General features: G+C 37.3%; 2 long non-coding RNA genes across 2 annotated transcripts in view; both read left to right on the top strand.

Annotated features, from left to right (window-relative positions):
• LOC146428576 (uncharacterized) overlaps positions 1-13823 on the top strand; it is a 129940-nt gene that overhangs the window by 11488 nt on the left and 104629 nt on the right. The window lies entirely within an intron of this gene.
• On the top strand, positions 12551-13810 carry LOC146428577 (uncharacterized). The gene is made up of 3 exons (XR_014856051.1): positions 12551-12685; positions 12991-13242; positions 13627-13810. It is a non-coding gene; the product is annotated as an uncharacterized LOC146428577 (long non-coding RNA).

Raw genomic sequence — 13823 nt, 5'->3', positions numbered from 1 at the left:
AGAAAAGTTTCCAAAGTGTGTTTTAAGGTAAAACACATTGAACTGTTTTTAGTGTGTGTAATTATATTGTTCAGTCCATATTTTTTCACTGAAATGTCAAATGACACCAATTCAAAATCAAACCAAAAGAGAAACTGCAATTTTGTTTGCCTCCATGGTGAAACTCTTTCATGTTGCAATGCAAAAATGTCTGAAGAAGAGGAGGGCTTTATGCAGGAGGGTATACAGCAAAAATGTGAAGATCCTTGATATCCTAAGTTGTCTATTTTTTCACAGTTTCCACAAAATAGAAGGAATGCAGGAACTTCAGAAGGGCAGAGAATATTCAGTTATTAATTTTTACAACTATTTTAAGGACAACTCATTTAACTGAAGTTTAATCTTTATTTCAGTGTCAAGACTTTTTAAACTGACTTGCATTAAATACCAGTGTGTTGCTGGGCAGTTACTTTTATTAAGAAATACATTTCACAGTTGATGATTACAGCCAGAAAAATTGTTCAGCTAAGAAGCCTAACCTTCCAAGATAATGTATTCTATACAGTTTATTCCTAAAGATATGCTCCTGTTGTTTTGATAAAACATATGTAAGAAATTGATTTCCTGATTCACTTCAGCTTACAGGGTTTTTAGGAGCAATTTTTGTCTCTACCAATTAATCTTTGTGAATTTTTTTCTCTGCTACGTGAATGCTCACAGAATTTTGATAACAAGTAGCTCTAATTCATCACTTCATGAAAGGGCCTTTTAATCTGTTATGTTTTACACTATTTCCCTGAAGAAACCTGCTGAATTTCAAAGCAGGCGTCTTTTAAAGACTTACAGATAATATTTTGAAAGGTAAGTATATTTTGCCACTATTAGTGAAGGGGGAATATCTTTTCCTAATAAAAAAAAAAGCTGCTCTGAGTGCTGCACTAAGAATCTTGAAAGACATCTGGTGACTTCAGAGCCTCCTTTGCATAGCACAGTGTTAAATTCTGCCCCTCTGAATATTTGAATAATGCCTTTACTACCTAATGGTTCTTTGTTGTGATTAAGCTTAGAAATGATGCACACTATTTCTGCATGCAAAAAAACCCAGGTATTTCCTCATATAACAAACTAATAATATTTTGAAAGCCTCATCTCCTGTGAAACTTTGAAGTAGATGAGCGATTTTTGTTGTACCTTGTAATTTCAGCTTCTAGCTCCCGTAATTAATCTCCTGTTTTGGCAATCTTACTGTTAAGGTAACAGGTTTTGCTTTTAGCTTAGGAAAGAATTCCCAAAGCAGACTTGCTTACAAAACATAACTGCAGAAGATGTATTTTCATAAATTGTGATTTTTCCCAGCAGAATTCCAGGGCTGAGGGCATAGCAATGAAAGCCACACCAGCACAGGTGATGGAACTGTGTTCATCCTAATTCAGCTTCTCAAGAGTCCATGCCCAGTTGCTAAAGCAGCTGGGTGATGTTTTGTAGAGCACTTACAATGAGAGTTTTTGTCCATCCTCTTGAATTAACACAAAAATAATACTAAGAGTACTAAAAAGCATCCTAAGCAAGCAGCAATGTTACTGCTGTTGAATTATACACTCACTTCAATAGGTTCCTAAGGCACTGCCAATGAGGAAGGTATAGCAAGCACTGTACTCGAAATTTACTCTGCTCTGATCTCAGCTGAATTTCTCACTTTATTCAAAGAATTATGCTTCACAGAATTCAGAGCTGTGTCTTCAACCACCCTTGCAGCTTGTTTCAAATTAGGTTGTGGTTCTGGCCACCTGTCATTACACTGCCAGCTACTATTAAACCATCAAAGCAGTATTTTAGTTGCTTTGATGTACTCTGGAATTGTATCTACTGCTGAATGATGATTAGATAAAATGTTACAAATGTATCCAAAGGGAATAGAGGCACTAGTCTACTCTTGATCCACTACAATTTAATTTGAAGTGTTTCCTTATGTTTCTATTATTTCTGATGCATTCCTTTGTATTTATAGATGCCAGGACAGCAGAAACAGCCTCTTGGAACAGCATTAAAAAGCTGCCATTATCAGATTCTGTGTTATTAATGTGGTGTTTCATACATCACAACCTCAGAAAGGTCTAGAAAATGAATAGTGGAAATGTAATTTCTCCTTTTTAGATAGCATTCCATTTTAATAGACATGGGAAAAGCACTGAAGAGAAATGAAGTTCTTTTGTTCTGGTTTGGTGGAGAAGTCTGGCTTCTACTTGAGATTTGTTTGCTACGTTCCTGCCAGGCCTGACCAGTCAGTTAATACCTGAGTGTGCTCTTTGGGCTTGGCCCCAAGCCTTTATTTGATCCCTTGGCAATATATTTAAATTAATTCATGGAAGCAGCCTTTTAGCTGTCCCAGAATTAATTTGTAACAAACCAAAACTAACCCAATTGCGTATTTAATGTTTATTTGAGAACATGTCCAGACCCTGACCAAAGCCCTACAGTTTGTCTTCCCAGAAAATATAATCCAAAGCTGGATGCTGACAGCTCCTTCTGGGAGTGTTACCTGCACCCAGGTTAATGGAAGGAAGACACCCATTAGTAGCTGATGCTGGACTTGCTGCTTTTAGCAGCAGATCAGTCTGAGCTCAGAGCCTGCAAACATCTGGCTTTTTGTTTGAGGAGGAATTAATGTTGTATAATTACAGAAGGGCAAAGATCCAAAGAGAAAAAGAGAGAAGGAAAATACTACTCTAATGAAATGTCTGATGCTGCATGATGCATTTCCTTTTACACAAGCAAGAACATTTTTAAGTTCAGTTTTTCTGGTTTTCAGCAAATTGCAATAATACAAAAGGTTAATTGCAGGCCTCAAATGAAGGTTATTTTTATGATTAGAAATACAGAAAAGACAAATACATTTTTCTCTGATTGTTTTCGGGCTGATTGCAATACAATGTAGACATGGGGTTATTTCTATGTGGACTTTTTCATTTAATTTTCTACAGCAAGAGTCAAGTGTGCTTCAAATCACCCTTCCAAGCAAGACATCCACATGTTGTTTGGCAAGTGGCAACTTTTTAATTGTGGTGGTTCAAGGAAATCTTTCGTGGTGGTAAATGGATGGAGCTATGCAACTCATGCTGTCATTGTCCAAGTGAGTTGCTGTCCATTGAAAATTAAGTTGTGAAAAATTAAGACTTTTCTCAGAGAGCAGTAGAGCCACTGCTGGCAATTGTTGCTGCACATGGAGCTAATAAGCAATATTAGGAAACAAAAAAGGACTTACTACTGACTGATTCTTTCCTTAGAGACCTGAGGAAGGCAAAGAAGGGTGTCTGAAGTGTTTCTCATATATTTTGGTGTAGAACTCACACTTCTGTCTGGAGAAAACATCTGGTTCAGTCAGTTGTAGCAGTTGGCTGGGATATTATATATTTCTTTTACCAAGCACAGTGGGGCCAGTGTTGCTGCCCAAATTCAGGAGTTACATCTCTGAACACAGCATCCCCTGAGCTCTCCCAGTCTTTACTATGGCTCTGTTCTGCTGGTGCTGCCTTTTAGCCAGGTGGATATTTCACCTGTGTTTGCAGAATAAGTAAATATGTCAGTAAACAGTCTCAGTAGCCATAATCCAGTGGGACTTTAGGAATTATGTGATTTGCAGGAGGGAAAATAGAAATAATAGTTCATTATTTTAAACTGGAGAGAAAGGTCTCCTTAAGAATTTAGATGAGTGTTGATTTCCTTCATTGCATTTACTTTCCCTGCATAAATCTGGTATCTATGGCTCAGCCACTGCTGAGAATGAGGGTGTCTGATACCTGTATTTTAATACAGAAATTCATTGCTTGCTTCTCCTCATTTTCACTTCACAGCAGAAAGTGGAGTTTTATGTTTTTTGTTTCATCAGTTTAATGCTGTCACAACATCTCTCTGGATAGTTCCAGTCTATTGTGTCCTTCAGTTTAACAGCAGAACATGGCCTTGAACAGAGTGTTATCACTCAGTGAAGCCCATCAAGTGTTGGACTGAAGTGGATGTTTTCTCTCTCTACAGAGATCTTCTGTTGTGCCCATTGCTATTTCAAAGATGTAAACACTCCTTGGTGGACCACGACCTTGCCTGGATGCCTCTTTTCTACAGCAAAAAGTGACTATTTGCTGTAGTAGAAATAATGGTATTTCAAGGCTCCAGTATTAGCTGCTGTGGAGGCAGGCAATAGAAGGAGAAAACTCTGGCTCAGAGCCATGGAAATGTGAGGAGATTCACACTGTTCTGCTCTCTCTGTGATGAAAAGCTTCCTCCTTACACACCATCAGAACTAATTCCAGTTGTCAAGGGAAAATGTGCTCCTCAATAGAAGTGGAGCAGTTTGTGAGTGATGCATGGGCTCAGCGTTGAGATTTCTTACCCTCCTCCCGGATAATGTGGGTTTCTTAATTTGATATCATCTCTGCTATAAAATATATTTCATTTTCTCGCTTTGGATGGGAAAGATATTTGAAAAGACCCAAGTAGACAGACTTTAGTGGGTCTGTCACTGAGTTTATCATACTGTAATTGAGTTCATCAAACTTTAGGAAATCTAAAAATACTAAGAATAGCCTTCTAAAACTAGTGAATCTCAAGTTATTAATCAGTAATGGGAGGAATAAAAGGCTTATTATCCAAAAACATTGAAAATGTGCATAGACTAGGCTTTAAAAAATTTTTGCTAGGTGAAAATAAGAAAAAGAACCAATGGGTTGTTTATTTTAAGCATGATAATGAACAGAAAAGTAACTATAAAAATGATAGCTTAGTGTCTTGTATTCATTCCCTCGCAGTGACCTTCATACCAAATCTATAGGATTTACAAGTCAAGATTTTTATGACACTTGTACAAACTGAAATATTCATCTACAAGTCAAGGTATTTCATATTTGAATTGATGGGACAAAGTGAAAAGTGATTTGAGTCAGTTTTCCAGTTTGCTGTGGTAGATTAGGCTGGTTCTTTTTTTTCCTTTACTATAGCCATGAGGTTAGAAAATACTATAAATACTAGGTTTTCTGGTCACTGAACCTGAAAGTCATAATTATAGAGTGTAACAACCAGGTAGATGAGACCAGTTTTAATCACCTCACAGAGCAAAATACACACCAAGTGTGCAATTGAGCCAACCAGCTCTACTAATTTACATCTGTGATTAAATCTGCTAAGATACTGTGTTTGGTTTGGGGTTTTTTGTTTGGTTGGTGGTTTTGGGGTGTGGGAGATCATCCATAAAATCGTTTAAAAAAAAAAAAAGTCAGAAGATTCAAATGTTAGGAGATTTGGAGACTCAACTCCTAAAGATTTTGATCCCTCCTTGTTCAGGAGGTTTAAAGTCTGCAAATCTCCAACTGCATTGCAATCACTGTCAAATCAGTAATACTTTTTACCTCTCATTCCAGACATTTTTACCACCTTGCATATTATAAACTGTTCATTTCTGTTCACTGAAACCTCAGATTATAAATAGCAATGCTCAGCACTTTTACTTCTGAGTGAATTGTTGGGGGAGAAAGACTCAAAGCAATTTTAATCATATTGTCAAACCCAGAATAAGCTAATGTATCAAGCTGAGTGTTTTTTCCAGTTTTATGACATAATTACTTGTGTATTAGGCCCACAACTAAAAAAATAGCTCTGCAAGAGCAATGTTTTTAAAACTTTATTAGTAGTGTTTGCCTTAAGATAAAATAAGTAATTACCAGCCCATTAAATACTGACAGGTAACCAGTTACAAGAAAGACGTTGTCAAGTTATTTCAGCTAAGTAAAATCAATCTTTCACTGTTATGCTTAATTAAGGTAATTCCAGCTTGGCTCTGATGTAAAACTCAGTTGGAGTTCTGGGAAAATAAGCCTTGAAAAGATGGAATACTTCTGTATCATGCAGCCTTCTGCAACTCAAGAGTTAACAGTTAATTGTTTCTGGCCATCCATAATGAGATGGAAGGCATCAGCTACCAAACATTTCTGAAAGTTTTCCCATTTTATTTAGGCCTTAAGTATGAGTTAGATTTTTCCATCTGCTTGCATGAGTAGATTGGTGTTTGAGGGCTGCCAAATTCTAAACCTCTCAAAATCTGGTGTTAGATTGTGGATGGGTTTCTTTGATTCTGAAAGAACTTTACACAGAGTGAGCTGCCACTGACATGTGACAGCATCAGTGACTTCAGCCCAGCCTTGCTGCAGTGGTCACTGAGAGCACCTCCAGCTTCCAAACTGCTGGATGTGTGATTTTGTGATGAAAATAACAAGACTCTAGAATTCACTGTGGATGTCCTAAAGTCTAATTTTCAGCGTCTGCACAACTGTAACTACTTGAAAATTAAGCTAAAATAATTTGTAGCTAAATTACTGTAAGTATGAAGAAACAGCCTGTGTCTCTTTGGAAATTTATGCTTTAGTTCTTGCCCTCGGCTTGTTCCATCTTTGAGGTGTCTTATAGTGTCTATAATTACAAACAAGAAAACACCATCTCACTTCTTAAATGCTGGGAAAATGGCTATTATTATTATAAAATTACTTTAAAAGCTAATGCAGTGATTTTTGCAAAGCAACTGTTGCTTGTGTGGAAGGACCAGGGAATTAATTGGATGGAAGGATGATTTGAATGCAATGCTTGGGTGCAGTCAGCAGGAGAGGTGTCTGCCAGGGAGTTGTGGCACAACACTTGAGTCAGATTTGGAGCCTCTTTAAGGTTTTCCATGAATGTTGCAGTATCATGGGTGTAAAACAGCATTTCCTGCTGTGGTGTGCAGAGATTTCACAGCTTGTTGGAATAAGTGGAAGAGCTACATGTGCAATCTCAAAGATGATTTTGTTCCTCATGGAAAAAAAGGCGAACTTGAGCCTGCAGTGGGAGGCTTGGTGAATAGTAGATGTTGGTATCAGCAGAAGCACTGTTTGTAGGACAGCAAAGCAAAATCACACACTTAAAAGGTTTATGCAAGATTAACTACTTTTTCTAATACGGACTCAGTGATCCTTTTTCACAATATATTAGGTGTACAGGCTAAAGCATTTAAATATTTTGGGATTTGGCAACTGGCTTGACTCTGCCAAGACTTCACAATCAGTGTGCTATTATAATATTACCTTGCAGGTTAGCTAATGTAATTAGCACAATGCATAGCCCATGATCTTCACAGTAGCTAATCAATGATTTTGGGTTTATATGCAAAAGCTTTTGTAACTTATTTTGTCTTTTCTTCTCCCCCACCCCAGCGATTCTGATGTGTTTGTTAGCTGCAGCACATTTTGAAGCACATGCCTTTATTCTCTTATTTACACAGCACCACCTTCAGCAGATCCAGTAGGTCTTCTGTGATGTAAAATACATCACTGCTCGGAAGCTTTCTCTTCAAAATAATTACATTCCTGGGTAATTGTTTATTTTCAGAGACTGTTCCATATTGTGTCTGCTCGCCCCCAATCTAATTTTATTTTGATGGACTGGAATATCAGTCGTGCTGTTCTCAGGCCTGAAGTTAATGTATTCATTAGTTATAATTGCTTCCAATGTGTCCTCACCAATCTTAGTCTTCTGCTTACTTAATGATTCTGATTGGATGTTCAACACTTTTATCTGGGTTAATTTACTATTCATAGTACAATGATGGATTATTCATTTTGTTACCCAGATTACAACTGTAAATGGAGTTATACATCATCAATGAGAGCACCACAGAATCATTTAGCTAAAAAATGCCTTCTAGTTATCTCGAAGCAGCAAAGATAGTCACATAAAAACTTTGTGGCTGGCAGTGCTTCCTGCCCAAAGATGGCCAGATTCATTAGCCTGCTATGAATTGCTATAAAATTCTGTAAATGCTGCTTTTAAACACTGTTTCATGTGCCTAAATGTGCATATGTGTGTATGAATTACATTGAGGGAAACATAATAAAATGTGAACCAAATTCAGTGCTAGTACAGAGTTTGTAAAGTTCAGTGGATTGGAGCTTAGAACTCTCAAGCTTTGTTCAGTGCTTCAGTGGATTTAAGGAGGTGAAAAAGCTTTATAAAACCTTTAGATTGGAGCCACAGAAGGAAAAGTGGCCCCAGCCTCTCTCTCGTTAATGTAACACCAGTGCTGGAAACTGATTTAGTGAAGAAATACATTGAACTTATTCTGGACTACTCTGTGACTCCCTAGGGCTATTTTGGTAAGATAAATTTTCATTGTGTCCAAATGAAATGAATGGTGTCTGTTGATGGGATGTTTAAATATACCGAAGGACAAACTTTTAATACACATCATGCATGAACTTTCAGTAGTACATCAAAAGACACACCTTGCATTCATCAATGGTCTCATGTTCTACAAACATGGAAAATGACCTCATCTCCACAGATAATTTAAGATTTATGCTTTTCTGTGAGCTCATTTTGCATCTTAATTTTAAATGCAAACAATATTTAAGGGAGGTAATAGCTCTACTATATATATGCATGGTTCTTAGCTTGTTGGGGTGTTGATCTTTGAAATGCATATTATGATAAATGTGTGAAATAACAATACTGACTAATCAAGGCAATTAAGTAAATATCTCACAGGAAAAGGATATTCTGTCATTAAAAACATTCTTGCCTCCCTGTTTATGTAATACTTCAGTCATTCTGGCTGAAAGAGTAAAGGGAAATTTGAGTCACTAAAGCTGAAGTTACAGAAGCAGAAACTTTTCCAAATCAGGAAACCAGCACTAATACAGAAAAGATCCCTCAGTAAACTCTGTGCCAGTCAATATTTCTTGGCTTCAAACTCTTGAACATGAAATATTGATTATAAGCATTTCCCCTAAAAACAAAGGCTAGAAAATGGAAGAATTCAGGTTTCATATACTAGCATATAAAATCAAAAACTGTGAGACAATGGAGCTCAAAGGGAAGTTATCTTTTAATTAATAATGCTAAATAAAGGGTTATATTTTACATCTTGAAAGCTGGTTGCATCACCATTCTATTGCAAAAAACCCCAGCAGAATTAATTTTTTTTCAAAGAATTCTTAAATGTTAGCAAGAAAATACTACTCTGAAAATGAATATTCTCATTTAATCATCTGTTAATGGGGTATTTTAATTGAGTTTCAAGCTTGTGGGTTCTGATTCTCTTCTTGCGATGCAAATTTGGACTAAATTGAGAGTTACATCATAGTAGTCACAAATCAAGTCAGCTCTTGGCTGCATTGTTGTGCCACAGTGGCATTGTGTTCTCTCAGAATCCTGCATTGGTCAGATGTGTTTGTCACTGAGAACTCTGAATCAGCACCATTCATAAAAATTCAGAGGACAGAAGAATTAAACCAGGCAGTAACAGGCAGCAAGAATAGTCTAAAACACCTCTTCCCACTCCAGAAGTCTATTTTGAAAGAGAATGTGGAAAAAAATCTCAAAATTCTAGTGAGCTAGAATTTTTATTAAAATCAAGGAGGAATATAAAAGTGAGGGAAAAGTGAGAAATAAAATGTAAAAGAATAAATTCAGAAGTGAATTGAGGAAAACTAGAAGGGTTTGATGCCAGTAGTCATTAGTCTGAAAGACAGAACATGTCAAAATAAAGTGAGTGTTGTGTGAGAAAAAGCAGTACAGCATGAGGAGAGTTTTGGATTTTTCAGACCTAAGTGAATTTATGGTAAATGATGGACTAATTTACCTTTAATTGCTTTTTATTTTGGCTCTCCAAATGCTATTTTAAACCAACAGATCACGAATTTCTGTATTTTGTGCTATTCTCCTCAATTTCTAGAGATGACATTAAAAAAACTCCAAATTCTTGCTCTACGTAGGCAGCAATAGAAGGGCTGCTGTTGTGATTATGAGTTTCCCTCCCGGTGCTTCCAAGGCAAGTGATTTTCCTGCTTGGAAAGTCACTGCCTTGATGGACTGTAACAGACAGAAGGAGAAAAACCACGTGCAGAACTTGCAATAAATCCCTTCCTTGCCCTCTGCTTTCCCCTGCTTGGCCAGTCCCGGGGAATGGATTCCTTCCCTGGAGTGCTGCAGAGGCAGGAATGTGCCTGGGGATGGTTTTGTTTTCCCTGGTGCTCCATCAGGTGCTGCAGGTTTCTGGGTTTTGTCTTTAGCCCCCAACTTGGGAGTAGTGAGGTTTGGTTCAGACAGGAACTGGAAACACAGACTTATTAGTGACTCAGAGGGACCATAATCTTACAGAGATTAAAGGATGCCAAGTCTGGGGGATTTGGGGATCTTGGTCCTTTGCAAAAACCTGCCTGACAAACACCAAAGCACAACAGTCTTCACCTTTATCAGTATCTATTTTTTTTCATTCTGAGGTAGATCCTTTTTTTTAGGATTTAGGAGACACATTTAGGAACAGTGTCCCACACATCTTCCCTCTGAGTTCCTCTTGCATTTGTTTGTAGCACTGAGGGTTTGAATGCCTGGCATCAAGCACAATTTTTCTCAAATATGTGAATTACAGACATGCTTAAGGATTTTCAGGATGAGAGCCCAGATAAGTAGAATTCTGTTAACACAGTAGCTACTTCTACTTTTTTGTAATCTGTGATCTGAAAAAGAAACATACTCTGCTCTGGCTCTGAACATTAAAAAAAAAGAATCTAAAAACTCAATTACTAGGATTTGGCGACCTTACAAAAAGAAACAGCACCTGATTAACTGATGAGGAAATAAACAGCAGCAATGTAATGTGACCTTTAAAGAGCAGCTCATGAAAATTTTTTGAAACATTTCCACTTAAAGGATGTGTCAAGAATATACTTTCTGTGGTTGTTCTCTGCATTCTGTATTGCTGCTTATCTGACACTGTGGCATTTGGGGCTTGTACCATGGATTCCCCATAATTCTGATGTTTCATGGGTTGTGAATCCAGCCATGGACTGAGACTGCAATTACAGTGGTACTGAGACTCTGAGGGAGACTGTGGTATCCCTGTTTTCTTAAATGAAACTTTCATTGATGTGATTATATACCTCATGAAACAGGGAATGAATCCTGTAGAGTCTCTTTTCGATAACATTGTTGCAGTTGTGAAGAAATGGGAACCTTTATCTTTCATTTCCATTCCTTACACTTTGATTACCTCACACTTTTGCTCTCTTACTCCACCTCTCTCTTCCTGTGCTCCTGGCTGTTTCTCTGAAGCGATGCTGACAGTCAGCAGTGCTGACAGTCAATAGTTTGCTATCAGAACTCCAGAAGCACCCAAAACTTCAGGAATAATTTAAAAGCTTCCAAAGGTGCAGCCACCTGTGCTCCTTTTCCTTTTCTTTGTTCACACAGAAACAGGTGACTCAAAAGAACATGACCCAGATCTGAAATGCAGACAGGTCCTTCCCTGGATTTGCATTTGAGAATTAAATATTTGTGTATGAAATTTAACTCAATTAAACTTGGAAAAGGTGGTTACTATCTCACAGATTCTCTTTTTCAAATCAATTTCTTTTTCATGCTGGAAAAGGATCCAAGAGCTCCTTATCTCCCTGGATGTTGCTTTTTTTTTCTCCCTCACAAAAAAATCCTTATGTGGCCAGTACAAAGAGAATTGTTTATGCTTTTCTGAGTGAATGCCAAGAAGAAAAGAACCAGAAAACAAAGACTAAACCCTTCTTGAATTTGCTACTTTAATTTTCTGACAGTCTGTCACACTGAAGCAGGAAAATCTTAAAAATTCAGTTTATATATTTCCTTTAAAACTATTTGGGAAGCTGAGTGTGCACCAGCCTTTGAAGAGACTGTAATCTAGGTTGAAAGCATAAGAGGGAGGCATATTAGAAACTTTTTTCTTCCTTTTGTTTTCTCTTCAAAATTGAATGGGACAAATCATCACAGTTCTGTTCTCTCAAAAGCCATTGAACATCTGCCACCAGATAAGGATTGTCAGCCTCTCTGCCGCTGTCTGCAGAACTGGTGCACAGTAATCACTGCTCTTCCCTGACAGTTGCTGCTCATAAGAGGATGTGAACTCAGCTTTCCCCCATCTCCTTTGTCCATCTCCTATCATCCTTCCTACTGCTGTCTTTCCTAGATCCTACTTTTTTCCAAGATGTTTTCTTCTTACCGTTTTGACAAAAAAAAGTGGATTTTTTTTTTTAAAAAAAGTTTCTTTCAATGTTGCCTTCATTTTTGGGTCTTTTGCTTTCATGTGGAAATTAGGTTTATACTGTCAGCAGTGACTGTCCAGTTACTTGTCTCTGTCAGGTTTCAAAACTTGTCAGGTTTCAAATCTTCTCAGCCATTTATTAATTATAACTAACAGAAATGAACAGATGCTCTAAAAACAAATAATAAGCCCATGCTTTCATTTTGGCCAAGTAACACAATTATTCACCACCCCATGAGTGTGCTTGTAGCTCAAACTATTTGTTATATATAATGTTAAAGATGTGGATGTGGGTTTGTGTACTGTTTGTGGCACAGACATGAACCACACCACAGTTATCCTGCATCAGGTATTATAACCAGTTAGGCAAATAATAAAAATATCCATGGCAAAAGTTGTGCAGAGATGTTTGAAGTGTAGTGAGTGTTATTCAGCCAAGCAGTCATTGCTTAATCACCTTCTCAACAGATCAAGATGCAATGGCTGAAAAACTTTGCAAGAAAAACAAACTTGATAGTATCTATCACTTCCCAAAAGATTCTTCCTGGAAGTGTTGCTTCCTGGAATGAATTTGCAAGAAGGCAAATAATTTAGATATCTAGAGCAAGCCTACTACAGGTATGAGGTACAAATATTAAAGTTCTCTGCTACTTCTGTGTTTAATCAAAACACGTTAATTTAAAATATGCATTTCAATCCCAGTCATTTCTTATTGTATATATATGTATTGGTAAAATAAATATAGGTCTAGTATTGTTTAATAAAAGAATAACAAAATGATTCCTGACATAATCACCTTTAAGCTTATCCCTGACCTCATATATTTTAATTATGTATAAGAGCTAGATGATCTCCTGTGCAACAAGGAGCCCTTCATTACCTGTAATTCCTATTTTATAACTTTTTTGTTTGATCTGTTCCAGGATTCATTCTGAAGAAATTCAACAGAATAAATTATCATTCTCCCCAACCATTTGACTGTAGCTTTGAATATATTATGTATCCACCCATGTATATTATTTATGAAAGATTGATTATTCTTTCATCTCAATATCCCTTTTATGTCAAGAGAATTTCAGATTTAACACTTTCCTTCCTGGACAGGAAGAATTGCTGTCCAGAAGTGCTGCTGCATCCCCCATGGGCACATCAAAGGCAGCTGAAAGCTCATCTGGGTACGTCAGCAGGAGTTGCAGTTACACTTTTGGCTCATAGGCTGCTAAAGATAACTCAAGGGATAGGAAGGGGAATAGGTGAATGGACTTTATCATCCATGCCCTGAATGATGAAACATGTTTTTTTAAAGCTGGATCTACATGGAATTTTAAATTAAACTTCTGGCACTGCTTTGCTGCACCAGTTTTTGATCAATGAGTGGAGGAGTAGTGAGCTCAAACTGCCATGAAAATCTAGAAAAATAGGGATAAATGTGAACAGGAGGTAAATACTTGGAAGCCATTTAGGTTTCAGTGGATTTTCTGTGTTTGTGTAAATAGAATGGATATAAATAAAGCAGTATGTTTGTGTTGGGGAAATGCTGCATTTGTTTTTACTTCCAGGTTTTGGTAAACCTGGGAGATTTGTGTTTCTCAAGGACAGATGGCTTCATTACCACTTCCTGCACTGCTGTCAGTGACAAATCTCGTGGCACACAGGCTAAGATGGTGTGTCCTCATCAAACAGTGGGGAGAACTTCTGTCTGGGGAATGCATTATCCTTCCTTAGGCTCTTCTCAGCATGGTCTCACAGGAAAAGG

The sequence above is a fragment of the Lichenostomus cassidix genome, chromosome 20, assembly GCF_008360975.1.
Source record: "Lichenostomus cassidix isolate B80296 chromosome 20, HeHo_3.0, whole genome shotgun sequence".
Lineage (NCBI taxonomy): Eukaryota > Metazoa > Chordata > Aves > Passeriformes > Meliphagidae > Lichenostomus > Lichenostomus cassidix.
Note: the sequence above shows the minus strand (reverse complement) of the source record. Positions and strands in the feature narration are given on the sequence as shown.